At 38.4% G+C, this 15124-nt stretch overlaps 1 long non-coding RNA gene across 3 annotated transcripts in view; it reads left to right on the top strand.

The window, feature by feature from the left end:
* Positions 1–15124, top strand: part of LOC130867929 (uncharacterized) — an 82874-nt gene that overhangs the window by 55967 nt on the left and 11783 nt on the right. For 2 of the 3 annotated variants that reach the window (XR_009056485.1, XR_009056486.1), the window contains one exon: positions 4284–4447. This is a non-coding gene — a long non-coding RNA (uncharacterized LOC130867929). Of the gene's footprint in view, positions 1–3070; positions 3208–4283; positions 4448–15124 lie in introns of those variants that run through there. The other variant, XR_009056487.1, reaches the window with a different exon arrangement.

Raw genomic sequence — 15124 nt, 5'->3', positions numbered from 1 at the left:
GATCTCATTCTGTAGCTCAGGGTACTATTGAACTTTGTGTGCCTCCTGCCTTTGCTTCCCAGGGCAGGGAGTTATAGGCGTGTGTCATCATACCTGGCATTATTTGCCTTCAAATGAACAGTATCACTCAGAAGCTTGAGGCTGTTCTTCCTACCCTTGGAGTGGAAAACAACTACTGGGGGTGGCTGCTTACCCATGATGATGTGGTGAGCATTATGGATACAGCGATTTCTAGTTCTTTCTTGTATTTTCTTGCTTACGTCCGTTCTCCAGGTGATGAAAAACAGAAAGGAAGTAAATCTCACATTCCTTCAGGCATTGTTCTCCCAGGGCCAGTATTGGATCTCTGACTGTCTCTGTTCATCTTGAACTATAGTTGAGGTTTCTGGAACTGACAAAGTCAGATTATTTGGTAATTTGAGTTCTGACAGAGAGGCAACTCTATGCTGTTTCTCCAGATCAACTTTTAGTGCAGAGCTTAACGAGATCTGTGCCTCTGACCCAAGCTGCCATGCAAAGGTGTGAGTCTGAGCCTTCTCCCACTATTCGTTTGTAATTCAAACCACCTTCTCTTCCTTATGCTCTTTCTCCCCCATCATGTTAAAGAGAAATTGGAGCAGTTGCTTGACCTTCAACAGAGCAGGGTAGTTGAGGATCTGCATGCATGTACAGTACGCTCACACCTCAGATACTTGCTGTCCTTGTTAGCATTCTTTATGTCACACGCTGACTGGAAACTGTTAGCTTTTGTTACCTGAGGCCTTGTGCAGTCGTTAAACTGCTACACATAGCATTTTCTTGCTACACAAGAAGCACTCAGCTTCTTGTACAATTTTCTAATTAAAGGTAATCTAACAGAGAATGTATACTGAGGCTTTCACCCAAATGCCTGAGTTTCCTTTAGGGTAAATGTAGTGGGGTTTTGTGTTGTGGTCTTATGAATAAAAAACATAGAGCAAAGGAGTAGACATGAGTACTTTTTCCTGGGTCTGTGCTCTTCTTTATCCTTATTGAGTGCTGTCTGGAGGTAAAAGACAGCGCTCTGCCCTGAACCGGGCTATTAATGCCCTGCCAATTCCTTGACTCAGTTATCTTTTCCTGGCTGGTAACAGTGCTAATATCTTGACCCATCTGGGCCAACTAGAATGTGAGTTCTGTTTTTTGTTTGTTTGTTTTGTTTTAATTTTGAGGCAGGGTTTCACCTAGGCTGGCCTTGAACTAACTCCTTACCCTCCTGCCACAGTCCTACAACCTTCCAGCTTCCTGCAGTCGCTGAGATGGCAGGCTTTTTGTCAACATGCTTGGTTGTGATGGGAGCTTTTGAATGACCTTTCTCTGACTGGTTCCATCTGGTTCCTAGCTCCCTTCTGCAGTGACTTTAGGAGATCCCAGAAAATGTGGTGGGAAAAGTCCGAACAGATACTGAAATGCTCTGTTGAAGTGAAGGCTTGGTCAGGTGTTCACCATCAATATTAAGTAGTTTTATGTGGTTTTTTTTTTTTTTTTAATGACAGAATAACTCTGCTGGGTGTGTCTCAAACACTGTTTCCAAGGCTTTTCAGTTCGGGAGCACAGCTAGGGATGAGGGAATCAGGATTGAAACACTAGCCGTTCTCCAGACTTTTAAAAGATGTTAAAGGTCTCTTCAGATACCAGAGTTTTGGTTGTATGATTTTATTAAATTTCTGTATTTCCATGGAAAGCTATGTAATTATAGACCTGATGCTGTCTGTGTACCATAGGGAGGTAACTGTTTTTCAGTGGCTAGATTAATATATCCCTGCTGAAATATGAACAAGTTTTAAAAACTAGTTGAGAAATGATTTTGTAGTTAAAATAGACTTGAAAAGTATAAATTGGAAATACACTTCCAAGTAGTCTGTTTAGATTTAATTTCTAAAAACTGATTCTATATGAAAATTTAGAGTGGTGTTTATTTCAGTGAAGTCTTTCAGGGGAATTTTTAATAATGTGAGTGATCAACCTTAGAATTAGCTTTTTAAAAATATTATTTATGTGTGTGTATGTTTTCTATGTCTTCATCTAAGAGTTGGAAAATTGCTATCTGAATATTGTGTTATATTGTAAAAGTAGAATGTATGTCCTACCTAACATAACTAGTTATCCATTAAGGTTTAATCAACAGTAAATGCTAAGCCTCTGTCAAAGCAGTTGTCGACTTTGGTCAAGGTTAAAGGAAATATGCTGAAAAGAGATAACTGTAGTTCAGCTGCTTGCCTGAGCCTTGCAGACTTTTTGTGTGTAGGGAATTGCACTCATTATTCCACTTCTTCCTCTCTACGTAATACCTGGGAACAATTGACTCCGTGGAATGCCACTCCCATCATCCTAGTTACTAAACCTTTTACTGAAAAGTTGATTTTTAAGCAGTTTATTTGGGATTTTTCCCAGAGACCATTTGGTAACTTTCAAGTTTTTGCCTTTGGCTTTTAAATAAGTTGTTATTAAAAGACTGAGATGTTGGGGCGGGGCAGGGTCATTGTCACATTTGTGTTTCTATGTGAGTGACTCAAGTTAGAGTGCGAACTGCAGTACATACAAAAGCGAAAGTCTCTTACATGTCTCTCACGTCCCTGACCACTTCCTGAAGAAGCTGCCACACAGGCCCCAACACGAGATTTAAACCGGGTTCCTCCACTGGTGAAGACGTGAGGCAGACTGCACATTTCCCCACTGTGTGAACTAGAATTTCCAGCACATGATTCTGTAACATTACATATTAGGGAGTGGGGCCAAAGCTTCACTGAGGCTTCAAAAGTAATCTTGGAGCTTTCTTGTTTACATGATTAAATGCTTTGAAATCTTTTAGAACATGCATTGTGATCCTTAAATGTACAAGTTAGAAAAGAAAAAAAAGTGAGCTTGTCAGATCAACTGCCACCGCAGTCTAATAAAACTGACTCATATCCAAATGGCTGTGCTTACACTACCCTCCCATTCTGGGGAAAATGTGGCCGGGGGAGGCAGAGTGAGTCATCACCTGGTTTGTTTGACATATGCTTCCTTCCATAAATTGGGAATGGCAAGCAGCACAGTGCTCTGGGCTTGCCTTGGAGAAATGACTGTTGCAGCTTTGCTGGAGAAAATGGGGTGTCTGGTTTGGACAGATGAAGCTAAGCCCATTTTTTGACTTTAAATGTCAGTGGAGGGGGAGAAGAAATGGACAGATCCGAACAAAGAACACTTGTAAGTACCATTTTCAGAGAATGGAGAAATGGAAGGGAATTTCTTCTCGAGGTGGTATTTATGAGAAATTGAAGGTATTAAGAATGAATTGGCAGCTACTTCAAGAAGTGGGCTTGTTTATTTAATAAGAGTGTGCTTTGTATGGACAGAACAAAATGGACAGGGTAGGGGGATATGATTTGTAGCTAGCATAAGGATTTGTCCTGATGATGCTTAAACTTGCATATGGTTTACAACTGTTTTAATAAAACATGTTTGCCTTAGGTTCTTTTCTTGGGCCCGTTAGGGAAGGAAAGAGAGGCTTATGCCCCTTTCCCATTTCCCTACAGTGGTTCTCCGAGGCTCTGTAGAACTGTACAGAAGGAAGTTTGGAACGTAAACTTTTCAGCGAGTCTGGCAGAGGCAGGATGAGCCGTACATTAGCAGCTGAAGTGCATTTTAAAACTCAGCCTCTGCTTTGGGATTATTTTTTAATACATGCCAGACATTCTTCTGATTTCTAGCCTGCCTGGGTCTCGGCTTCTTCTCTGTCTGTGTGAGGCTAGGGTGTTACTTGTTTTAAAACTTGAATTGTTGCAGCCAGGGCGTTTTCTGTTTCAGCTTGCCCCCCCCCCCTTCCTGAATGAGTGTCCTTTGTATAACCCCAGTAATTCAGAAATCCTACAGTCATAGGGACTGCCCTGTCATGTGACTTAGGTACTAGGTATTAGTTGTGATTGGTCAGCAGCTAATTGGTGGGTCCGTATAAGAAGTCCCGGGTCAGGCGATTTTGTCCACTGTCTACTCAGCCCCTGACTGCTGCTCAAGATGGGTAGGGTGCAGGTGGGATCTGTCTACTGATTCCTCCTGTGATAGATGATGAAGTAATTGCTGCCCCGGGGTCTGCACACCAGTGGAAGACACTCAGATTACTTGTGGCTGATTTGATCAAACTGGCTTCCTGAACTGGTAACTGTCACTTTAATGTAGCTTACTGATTAAACTGAGAAAAATGTAACTGAAAATGTGTGCCAAGAACTTGTGTGGACTTATTCCTTGTCTCCTCTTTCCCCTTTGTCTGATTCATTTTGTCACAGGAATGAAGCGCAGATAAGTCGTTAGAAAACTTTTCGAGGCAAAGCGCCTCGTGTGATCAGAACAAAGCCGTTTTATAATCAGATTTACCAAGCTGAGAGCGAGTTTCGGGCAAACGGAAGCTGCAGTGTTCTGTCACCAGGAAACACTGCATTTTCCAGAATCGGTAAGTGAAAAGTGGCATTGTCCCTAATAAATATCATATGGTGTGTGGGAGAATTGCAAAATTGTTCACAGACCCTTAACAATTGTGTAGAACAGAAAACATAACATGAAAGGTAGGAATTTTAAAAGCAGGCAGCCCTACAGTATAGCATAAAGGCTGAGAAGGAGCCAGGTAATTAAAAAAAAATGAGCTGAGTGTTACAAGTACAGCCAAATACGTACTGTAACTAGGTCTTGATTTTTGAACCTGGGCTCCTTTTCAGTGGAGGAAAGTATAAAATCAAAATGGGCTGTTGGCCTGAGTTGCTGCATGAACTTTCCATGGATAAAAATTTGCATTCATTCTGACTAGCAAGTTGAAATTTGAAGAGATACTTTCAGAATTAGTCTGCTCCTTTCCCTCCCCATTGTGTCAAGTGCTTTGTCTAGATCTTTACAAAATGGAAGTTGAAGCGATGCACCCAAAACATCTGATTGTGAGTGGTAGATTCTGATGGTCGTGGATTTTGCTTTGCATTCATATACCAATTTTGAAATTCTTCTGTTTGATTATATTAATAAAGCAAAAGGGTGCCTATTTCCATATAGTCCATAACATTTGAAGTTGATAATGAGCAACTCTTAGCTGTGTAGTGTCTTTGTGTCTGGCTTCCTTTCTCTGAAACCTGAAATTCAGTTTTCAGATTTTGAGTCTGAGTTGTTTCTATGTTTAAGGTTTCCAGAAGAAGACAATAGCCTTTGAATACCTATATTCCTAAAAACAGTAAGATGGCACAGTTTTATATTAAATGTGAATGTTTGATTGCTTGGCTCTGCTGAATAAAGATTGTAGAGAAAGGTTAAGCACAACAAGGAAAGATTAGATAGTGGGTGGCTGCTTGATTTTTGCCAGCTTCTTATTGGTCAGTTGAAGTAATCATGTGATATATAGTTACATAGAATTAGAGAGAAAATATTTTAAGTGTCAGTAATTATATAGGTATTCTGGGCAGTATTCATCTATGAATGTAAACATGTAATTATGTCCTATGAACAAAATTGTGCTTTGAATTTTAAAGAGTGTAATATTATTTATTTTGTGTTAAGTATCTCCAACTAAATTAAAAGTTGGGCAAACATGTTTGACTTCTGGTTCTCATTCTGCTGCTTTTGAAATTATAAAATTCCCAACTTTAAAAAAGCAAGTTATAACAGGATAGCAAAAAACTACAGGCTCGCTGTTAGTTGAGTGGGGTACGGATGGGGAGGAGGGAAATGAGTACAGTAGATTGTGTAAATCCCCCCCCACACATTTTACATACTTTAAGGGTTTGAAGATCATTTTTCTTCAGCTCATAAATAGCCCCCAAGACGTCTATTTAAATTGGAAGACAAGCATGACTGTGAGGTGCAGACCCAGCCATAAATCAGTACAATTGGCATCACAAATTTGTGTGAGTGTCACAAGCCATTTGACTTAGTGTGCCCTCCTGACATACATGAATTTAGAGGTTTGAGAGAAAGACAAATGGTGACAAAGCATGACAATATTTTTAGATAATTTATATTCTACTGCTAGTATGTATGCAGGGAGTAGTACTTATTTTCATCTCTGGATTTCATGTAAATCTTGGATAAGACATGATGATTTAATATTAAGCTAAATACATGCTGGATAGGAAAAAGACTATAAAACCTTTAAATGTTCTTTAGGCATTCAGAAGCCATTGTCTTGAGTGATAAAAACGGGATATAATGTAAACTGGGAGAGTAAATGTTACAAAGTATGTCCCAGAAGAATTACCAAAAACTTCATTTTTAAATTTACTTTGTCATTCTTTGTTCTCAATGTATTATGTTTAAATATACATCTAAAAGCATTACTCTGAGTTCTCTCCTGGAGTTACTGAAAGTATTGGTATTTTGGTATATTTGGTAAAATATATTAATGACATGTATCTGTGGGTTTGCAAAACAACAACGTGAAAGGAAGACATTTGAGAGACTTATGATTAAATTTTATTGAGGTAATCACTGTCTCTGTCTCTCTCTTTCTCTCTGTGTGTGTGTGTGTGTGTGTAAGCTTTATTTGAAGAGGGGCTTTAATTACTAATGAAATGAATGGCTGTTTATTAGAACTCAGATAAACCTTGCAATGTTGTTCCTATGACAACTGAGTAGCTGGGTGTTGATCTTTAGCTTTAAGATCTCAGTTCATAAATGCCATTCAAACCTTCTGTTGCAGTCTCTTTGAGTAGGAGGAGAAGGGGAAAGCACGAAGTGTCATTAGTAGGAAACACTGTATTGTTTTCATGTCCCTTGACTTGCCTTTGTGTATGAGATCACCATGGAACATAGGTCTTGAGGATAGTAATACTTAAATACAAAATCTTATGAGAAAAGTTGGGAGAGATAAGTACCAACATGGAGTAATAAGTCAGCATACATGAAGTTGTACACATCTTTGTCAAGCGCTGAGCAGCAGTGAGAACATCTTGAACCAGTAATTGTAGGCTCTACAAGGGCTGCTAATATTCAAATGCAATGTGAATAGAATTCTTTGATAAGTGGCTTACCACTTTGGCATAGTATTCCTCTTCCCTAGGCTGACTACAGAAGATTCTGTGTTCTTGCAACATGCTTTTCAACCAACTGTGCATCTGCCATTTACTAGCTTATGTCTTTTTCCTATGAAATAGACAGGATTGCATTATTAGTCATAAACGCGAAGAAATTTCTTACATTAAAAAATTACTTAACTGGGCTGGAGAGATGGCTCAGTGGTTAAGAGCACTGACTGCTCTTGCAGAAGACCCGGGTTCAATTCCCAGCACCCACATGGCAGCTCACAACTGTCTGAAAATGCAGTTCCACAAGATCTGACACCTTCACATCAATGCACATAAAATGAAGTTAAATAAATCATTAAAAAAATTAAAAAAAAAATTACTTAACATACTTTAGAAAGAGTTTTTGAGACCTGTTTATGGAAGTGAATTGGCAGACTGAGAATCTAGGAAACACTGTATCAGCAAGAGACTGTTTAGACTAATAATGTCCCTAGATTGATTATTCACTTGTGCATATTCCTTGCCTGAAGGCATTTTCTGTTCCCATTTTCTATTACTCAATGTTTTTGGCAATTTATTTTGTCAATAGTATCTTTAGAATTAGTGAGGGAAAGATTTCAGTAAGGTTTATCCCTTACTTAATAAATATAATTCTACCATTTTTTTTCCTCAATCCAAATGGTTCTAACTAGTGAGGGAAAATGTTTTTGTCACAAACTGATAGCAAGTCCTGACCTGAGCTTACAGGAGGCCACTTATAGTCTTTATTTAGCTCAGTGGGTCCTTATGTTTTATCACAGAAATATTTGCATACTTGCGTTTAGAATAGAATGCCAAACCTCCCCTGTAGTTACATACATATGTGTGTATATTAAGTAATCACCCTCTTTGTAAAATTTATAATAATCTGAGTGCCTCCTGCCAGATAAGGGTTTCTGACTCTTGAATTAACATTTATTGGACTCATGCTATGTGTTAGGTACTTTTCTAAATATATCCCTGGCATCTAGTACAGTGCTTGCCAGTTCCTGATAGTTACCCAGGAGATACATTTTAGTATCAAATATTTTACATGTATTAACTGAAAAGCCAGTAGATTTTTACTCCATTTTATGCAGAGAAAACTGCATAGAGAGGTGAAGCAAATTGCCCGAAATGACATAGAAGAGAATAATAGAGCAAGGCTTTACAAACACGGAAACTTGGCTGTGTCCGAGGGGTGTATCACCTGCTTTCTTCATTATTGGTTATCCTATGCCTAGTGTCATCAGAAGGTGATATTATCACCATTGTGGTTATTACTATGGTCCTGTGTGAAATGATTTTTTTTTAAACTGGTCTGTGGTGGGATTATGGGAGTTCAAGGGATCTAACCTCTATCAGTGAATCAACCTGACTTTAGTTGGTTAAAAACTAAGAGAAAAAAAAATACATTTTTTTAATCCCAAGGGAATTTACTTATACAGTTAGAAACAAAATTTTTCCTTAGCTATTTTCTGGGACTTTTTTTTTTAACCCAGAAGGAGGTCTAGAGTGTGAAGGGAGAAATGGTCACCTCAGGGAGTTATGCAGGGCACAGTAAGTGGCTTCAGGAAATTGAACTGCATTACTGAATCCTGAAAAGGAGTGCTTCTTAAAAATATGTCTAAGGTGGTTCTCTTGTACCTATATGTTTCTAGTGATTAAAAAATTCTTCTCAGCCCTCCCCTGTTTTACTTCCTTGTCCTTCCATCCCCATTTAGGTTTTCTTTATAGCTCTTACTTCCTTTTGGCATATTGTGCATTTTATATCCTTGCTTGATATTTTAGCCAACCACTCCTGGTATTGTTTGCTTTGAACAGACGTAAAGATTTTTAGATATGTATTTTGATCTGTTTTTAACTTCCCTTATGCTCATTTCAAACTACTGTAGATGAGGGGAGAAAATGTTTTGCTGACTTTTTTTCTTATTTTCCTTTCTTCCTTCCTCCATCCCTATCTCCCTTCTTCGCTCCCTCCCTCTCTTCCTTTCTTCCTTGTCTTTTGATACATACAGGATTTCTCTGTGTATCTGTTGGCTGTCTGTCCTGGAACTTGCTCTGTAGACCAAGCTGGCCTTAAAGTTACAGAGATCTGCCTGTCTCTGCCTCCTGAGTGCCATGTTTAGTCTGACACCAACTTTTTTTTGCTATTACTTACCATTTTATATTAATAGTTCTGAAAACTTATTTATCCTAAACAAACCATGTAGATTTCATGGTCAAGGTTTGGAGAACAGATGTTTTTATTCAGAAGGGGGAAACTGAACCAGAACTGGACTTACTAGGTATATATTTTTTAAATTTAGAAATGAGATGATTGGCCATTTATTTTCTTGCTATCAAGAAGAGTAAATATTAAGGAGAACATGCAAAGTAAAATCATTTTATGAACTACTTTCAACTTATAAAGATGGGCAGCAAAATTAGAACATGTATTTCAGGTAAAATATCAACACTTACCTACTAAACTGCCCTTGTTTCTTTGGAAAATAATCAATATAGAACAATTGCTATAATGCTATATATTAAAAATGGAAGTGATTTAACATTAACATCTTCTAGTTCAAATCCTTAGGATTCCATGCTATAACTTAATCTCTCACTACTCCATTTATTCTAATTTATACATTCTAAAGTATGTAGACTAATGTAAGACATAAGGCATACCACATATGCTATTAGCTGTAAATTATGTTGTTATGTAATTACATCATTATAGCTCCTTTCCTTTAATTTTTCTGAAGGAACAGATTTGATGCATATAGAAGTTGGATTTGATGCTTTTGTATGTCAGTATAGCAACTGAAGCATTTGCTTTTCTTAGCTATAGTAAATAACATCTATTTTGTTTGAAATCCCTTTAAAACTATTAATCTCAAAGCAAAATAAGAAAAATAACTACAAAGAAAAATATATATTGAACCTTTCAGAGACTGGATGGTGGTACATGCCTCTAATCCCAGCACAAGTCTCTGAGTTTGCGACTGGCCTGAGCTTTTTTACAGAGGAACCTTGTCTTGAAAACCCCCCCAAAAGAAAAGAAATGTAAATTTTCTGAACTACAGGGTGGCCAGACTAAGATTTCATTTTAAAGCACGTCTCTGTCTCCTTCTTGCCATGAAAAGGAATTCTTTCCTGAAGCACCTGGCTGTTCTGCTTGGGGACCTTATTATTGGTGTTAATGTAGCTTTTCTGCCTTTGTTCTTTTTAATGGATAACATATTGTTTAAAAGAGACTCTGTTGATATCCTCCTCCCATACACATATAAAGACCTTAGCTTAGTTTTTAACAAAGAAAACTTGATTGAATATATGTAGCCAGAGCAATACTTTGCTGAGAGCTTTCACAGTTCTGGTTACCTGCGTGCAAAAATTATCTCCAAATCTGAACTGTTTATTCTGTAAGAGGCCCAAGCTTGGGGATCAAATGTGCTTGTGCTTTAAGTGTACTTTGCCCCTTGGTACCCGAGTGACGCCATTGGTTTCTGTAAACCACAGAGCCTGAGGAGAGTTCTGGTGTTTCCACCTGGTCATACATAGCAGTGTACATGTTAGGGAACCTGGAGTAATGGTGCCCCATGCACTTGTATTTTCCAAATCCTTTCGGGTTAAGCCAAGGCCTATGGGTTTATGCTAACATATTTGACTTTGGGCACAGCAGATTAACTAAAATAGCAACAAGTTTCTGATTGCCATTTGTTGTGCCCTTAGTATGTTTTGAGTAGTTGCTCCTGTGGTTACTCCAGTGGCAGTACCCCCATTTGATGCTCATAGCTAGCTGTTGGTGCCACCGTCTCCCCTACTTTATGAGTGACGAGTCTAAAGCACAGAGAAACAAAGGAACTTACTCTGGGCCACTTTGTTGTAGAAACAGAATCTGAATCCAAATAGACTGTTGATAGCTTAGATGGGAAGTCCTTTGGGTTCAAAGGCAGAGTTAAAGTTGACTGAAGCTGAAAGCAGTGATCTTCTCAATTCTGTCTAAAAAGCATCACATCTTTCAGGCCTGGGTCTCTCAATACTGAAATACACAGTTGACTTTTGCTACTTCTTATATCACAAATCAGTAGGAATGGTCTTAGTCATGGGTGTTTTATGAGTTTTAATTAGGCCACTGAAATCCAGGAGGGGAATTCCTTGTTTTCAGTTGACCTAAATCACTAATACGTTTACTCATCTAACTTCCCCTGTTTTTCCCTCTCAAGTTTTCTTTTGAAGGTGGGGGTGGAGGGGAGAATTATGTGAGTACTGTTATCCTAGGATGGACTTTTGGTAGGAAGGTAAAGTGAATGAAAATTTGTATTCATGAATGTTTTTTAATTTTATCTTCATTTAGTTCTGAAGACTTTCTCTATAGAACAGAACTTGTAAGCAGCCACTGATGCCCATTAAAAGAAAAACTTCATCTTCGCACCAGGAGTTAACTTTCAGATTGAAAATTAATAGTTTCTTCTTACTGTACTTGCTTAAATTTGATTTAGAAGGTGTGTGAGGGCAACCCAACCAAGTCCATGCGTACTTGGAATTATCTAAAACTTCTCATTGGTCTTGAACTGGGCCTAACCCCAGGAGGCTATGAAATGGTGCTTGCCTTCATTCCATCATTTTTGTGCTCATTCATTTATCTTTATTTTTCCTCTTTCATCCTCTTCCTGAAGACAAAAGGAAAGAAAGGACAGAATAAGAGTCCTTGGAATGGGGTTGGATAGAGAAGTAGAAACTGGAAACTTCCTTTGTCCTTTTTCCCCCAGTAAAGGTCTTTTGTTTGATACTTGTCATTGGGGGCAGTATACCTCTCCCAGGCTGGCATCAAGTCTTTAAGCATCTTCTGTCAACTAGGTTCCTTGCTTAAATGGAAGAAAAAACTTGGGATCTGCATGGGTTGATTGACTTCTTTTCTTCTTGGCCAAATGTGATTTCAGAACACCTAAGCTTTCAAACCATTTCTATAAAGGTTAGTAAATCTTAACAAGAGCCTCCCTAAAGATATCTTACAAAGCAGTTTAAAATAGACTTGAACTCTGATTCTGACCTCAGTTAAATTCAAGGTTTTTTGGTTGTTTTATTGTGGTGGTGGTGGTGGTTATTTGTTTTTTAATATCTAGTAAAGTTGTGACAAATAAGGAGAGATATTTTTTTCTTTGTGGAGAGAGGAAGATATAAGACTGCTAACACTCTAGAGAAAGTCTTACTTGTCGCCACTCTGCCATTGGGAATACTTCTCTTGAAGACAATTTACTTTTCCTTGTAATTAAGTAGTAAATTTAACATGAATTTCCCTACCCACAGATCTTTTAAAAATAGCTATTCAAATTCTTCTAAAGGAAACAGAATGACCTGTGTTTTAGCCACAAAGACATTGACGAGAATATGTAGTTCAGTGTGACTTTTGAAGTCCACATTCCTAGTAAGCACATGGTCCAATGGGATAAAATGGTAATGTAGATCAAAGTTAAGCAAACAAATTGGTCAACACAGGCTTTCTTACTTTCCCACATTCTGTTTGGCATCCACACCCTAATACTCCCTCTTATGTTTCTACCCTAGAGTGGTGGGGAGGTTATAGTGCATAGAAGATAGAATATATCTTTAAACGGATCATTCCCTTGACCCTGTACTCCTGACCCTTAAAGTTTGGATTTTTTGGTAAGGTGTTAATAAAAGTTGTTTCAGGTGCCAACTGAACTTGGTAAGTATGGAGGAGAATTAATAGGCAGAGATACCACAAAGAGAAAGGCTCATTTTAGTGTTCACAATCTAAGAGCGCAGCTGTGAATGAAGTCCTTGCTTACATGGTAGGTAGGAAGAAGTAAATATGTGACAGGTGTTAGTAAATGTTATGGCAGAAAACACAACCAACTCCGACAGATAGGGAGTGCTGCAGGGTTAGAGCTGATTGAAAAGCCAATGATGTAGTGACATTTGTGCAGAGAAACCCATAGAAAGATCTAACATAGCCACAGTGGTAGCTGGAGGAAGAGAAGTTTAGGAATCAAAAAGGAGAACAGCAATGGACACATCAAGATGAACCATTTGGGAATCTGTTCTCTATAGTAAGATAACGCTGAAAGGTATGAGGTAGAAACTAACTAGAGGAGGGGTAATATTGGCAATAGGGAACTTGGAGAGCCAAACGTCTTTGCACCTTATAAAATCAAAGTGGGTGCAAATTGTACAGGACTTTCTTTTGATAAAATGCTTCTTTTCTGATTTTTATTGTGATGTGTCTTATAAAGCTAGTAAAGAAAAATGAAGGCGCTCAATGTGGGTATCCCATGTATTCAGAGACAGAGATGTGAGGGGCCTTACTATTGAATAGTGGTATGTTTTGAGTCACTTATGTTTCCTGTAACGCGTCCCATAGGGCATGGCTTTTTACATTTTGTTTGCAACTTGAAGCAACTTAGGCTTTTTTTACTAGTTCTATTTTATATTCAGTCAATTAGTAAAGTCCCTCTAATTTATTAGAAAATTTTGTTTGACCCAGGTTAGAAAATTATACAATCCTACTGATTTTACAACTGGAGACAAAAAGGGAACCTAGGAAAATGAAAGCAGTTGGTCAGTTGGGAAGGGTAAGAATTTATATAACTTTTCTTACAGTTATATTGAAATTCATTAAAGGTAGAGCAGTAACTGCCATAAATACTCCCTATTGTCTATTTTATAATCTAATACCAAAAGTCTTGATTTGTGCATAAAAGATTGGCAGTTAGTGACACTTGCAAGTTTGCATGGCAAGCGTGAGACCAGACATAAAGCATATAAATACCATTGTGTGGACACCAGACTTAGAATAAATGGGGCTTGATAGCCACTCCTAGATCTTACTTAAGGGGATCTTATTTCCTGATACCTGATCCCTTATCAAAACTTCTTATCATCTGGCCTGACTAGCTAGTGATGTATTCCTGTTTACCCTTATATTCTTTTTTAGCAAAGCGCTCACCTGCATAAAAAATTGCTGGTTTTGTTGTTTAAAATTTGGTTCAATTGGGCCATATCTCATCATTGCTTCTGGCTGAAAGTGACTGATCTGTTTCACTTGAGCGGAAGGAGAAATGAGTACTTTGGGAAGATTGTGGTGTCCAGGAGAAGGGCTCCATTTGCTGCCTTTCTTCCTTCCCTGAGCTGACTCAGGAGCTCAGTGTGAATACAGAGAGGCTTGGAGCTTTATGCGCATACCCATCTTCTTGATTGTGTTGCATATAGAGCCAAGAAGAATTTGGAGAAATGGACAGGGGAGGAGGTAGGGGAGTCCCAGGAGCTTAGTGTCAGCCCTTCATTATTCCTGGTGTCCTAGGCATGCTATGCTGTCCATTACTGCTTATAGCCTATGAAGCAAGCGAGTACTCATGACTGAGCATCACTTGGCTTGAGGAACTGGAAAGAGTGAGGAATTCAAGAATGGCTTTAAAGGCACCATTTTGTATGAAATCGCCCTGTGTACATCTCCCACTGAATCTACTTTCTAGAAATAGACTTCTTACACATTTTGTCTATAAGGATTTTGTTGCTCAGACTTTTCTCCAAGACCTAATCTTAATGTCCTGGACTCAATCCTAGTTCTCTTTGCCCTGGGGTTTCCCCCTCCTCTCATGAAAATTCAGACAGATTTCTGCCTATTTTCTGAAACCTTGGTGTTTCTGCCTTCGACTTGAGCCTCTTTGAAACTATTGTGTGGTGACTGGGCACTGCAAAAATGAGTCAGTTCCTGCAGTTTGGTTACAAGTTCTCAAAAAGTATTTCAGAATGTGGATGTGGTCAGCAGAGTCATTTTCCAGGCATCTAAAAGGAAACCCACATCAACTGTAACAATTGAGCCACGACCTGGTGGTGCCACACAACAGAACCAGGACTGTTTTCTCTCAGCAGTGCCTAGAACTGTTTAGCTGCTGTTAACGAATCTCCACTGGGAATTCATGTTCTTGTTTGCATGTCACATGCTCATCTGCCACCATTTGCACAAACAATGTAACTTGGTTTTAACCTTATTTACTTTTGAATATGGGTCTGAGTTTGAATAGAAGAAATTATTATTTTATAAAATAGAATCATTAGGATTCGTGTATATAGTTCAAATATTTGAATGAAACGTGACTTATGGA

This window comes from Chionomys nivalis, chromosome X (assembly GCF_950005125.1).
Source record: "Chionomys nivalis chromosome X, mChiNiv1.1, whole genome shotgun sequence".
Taxonomy (NCBI): domain Eukaryota; kingdom Metazoa; phylum Chordata; class Mammalia; order Rodentia; family Cricetidae; genus Chionomys; species Chionomys nivalis.
This window is presented reverse-complemented; position numbering and strand designations above follow the sequence as displayed.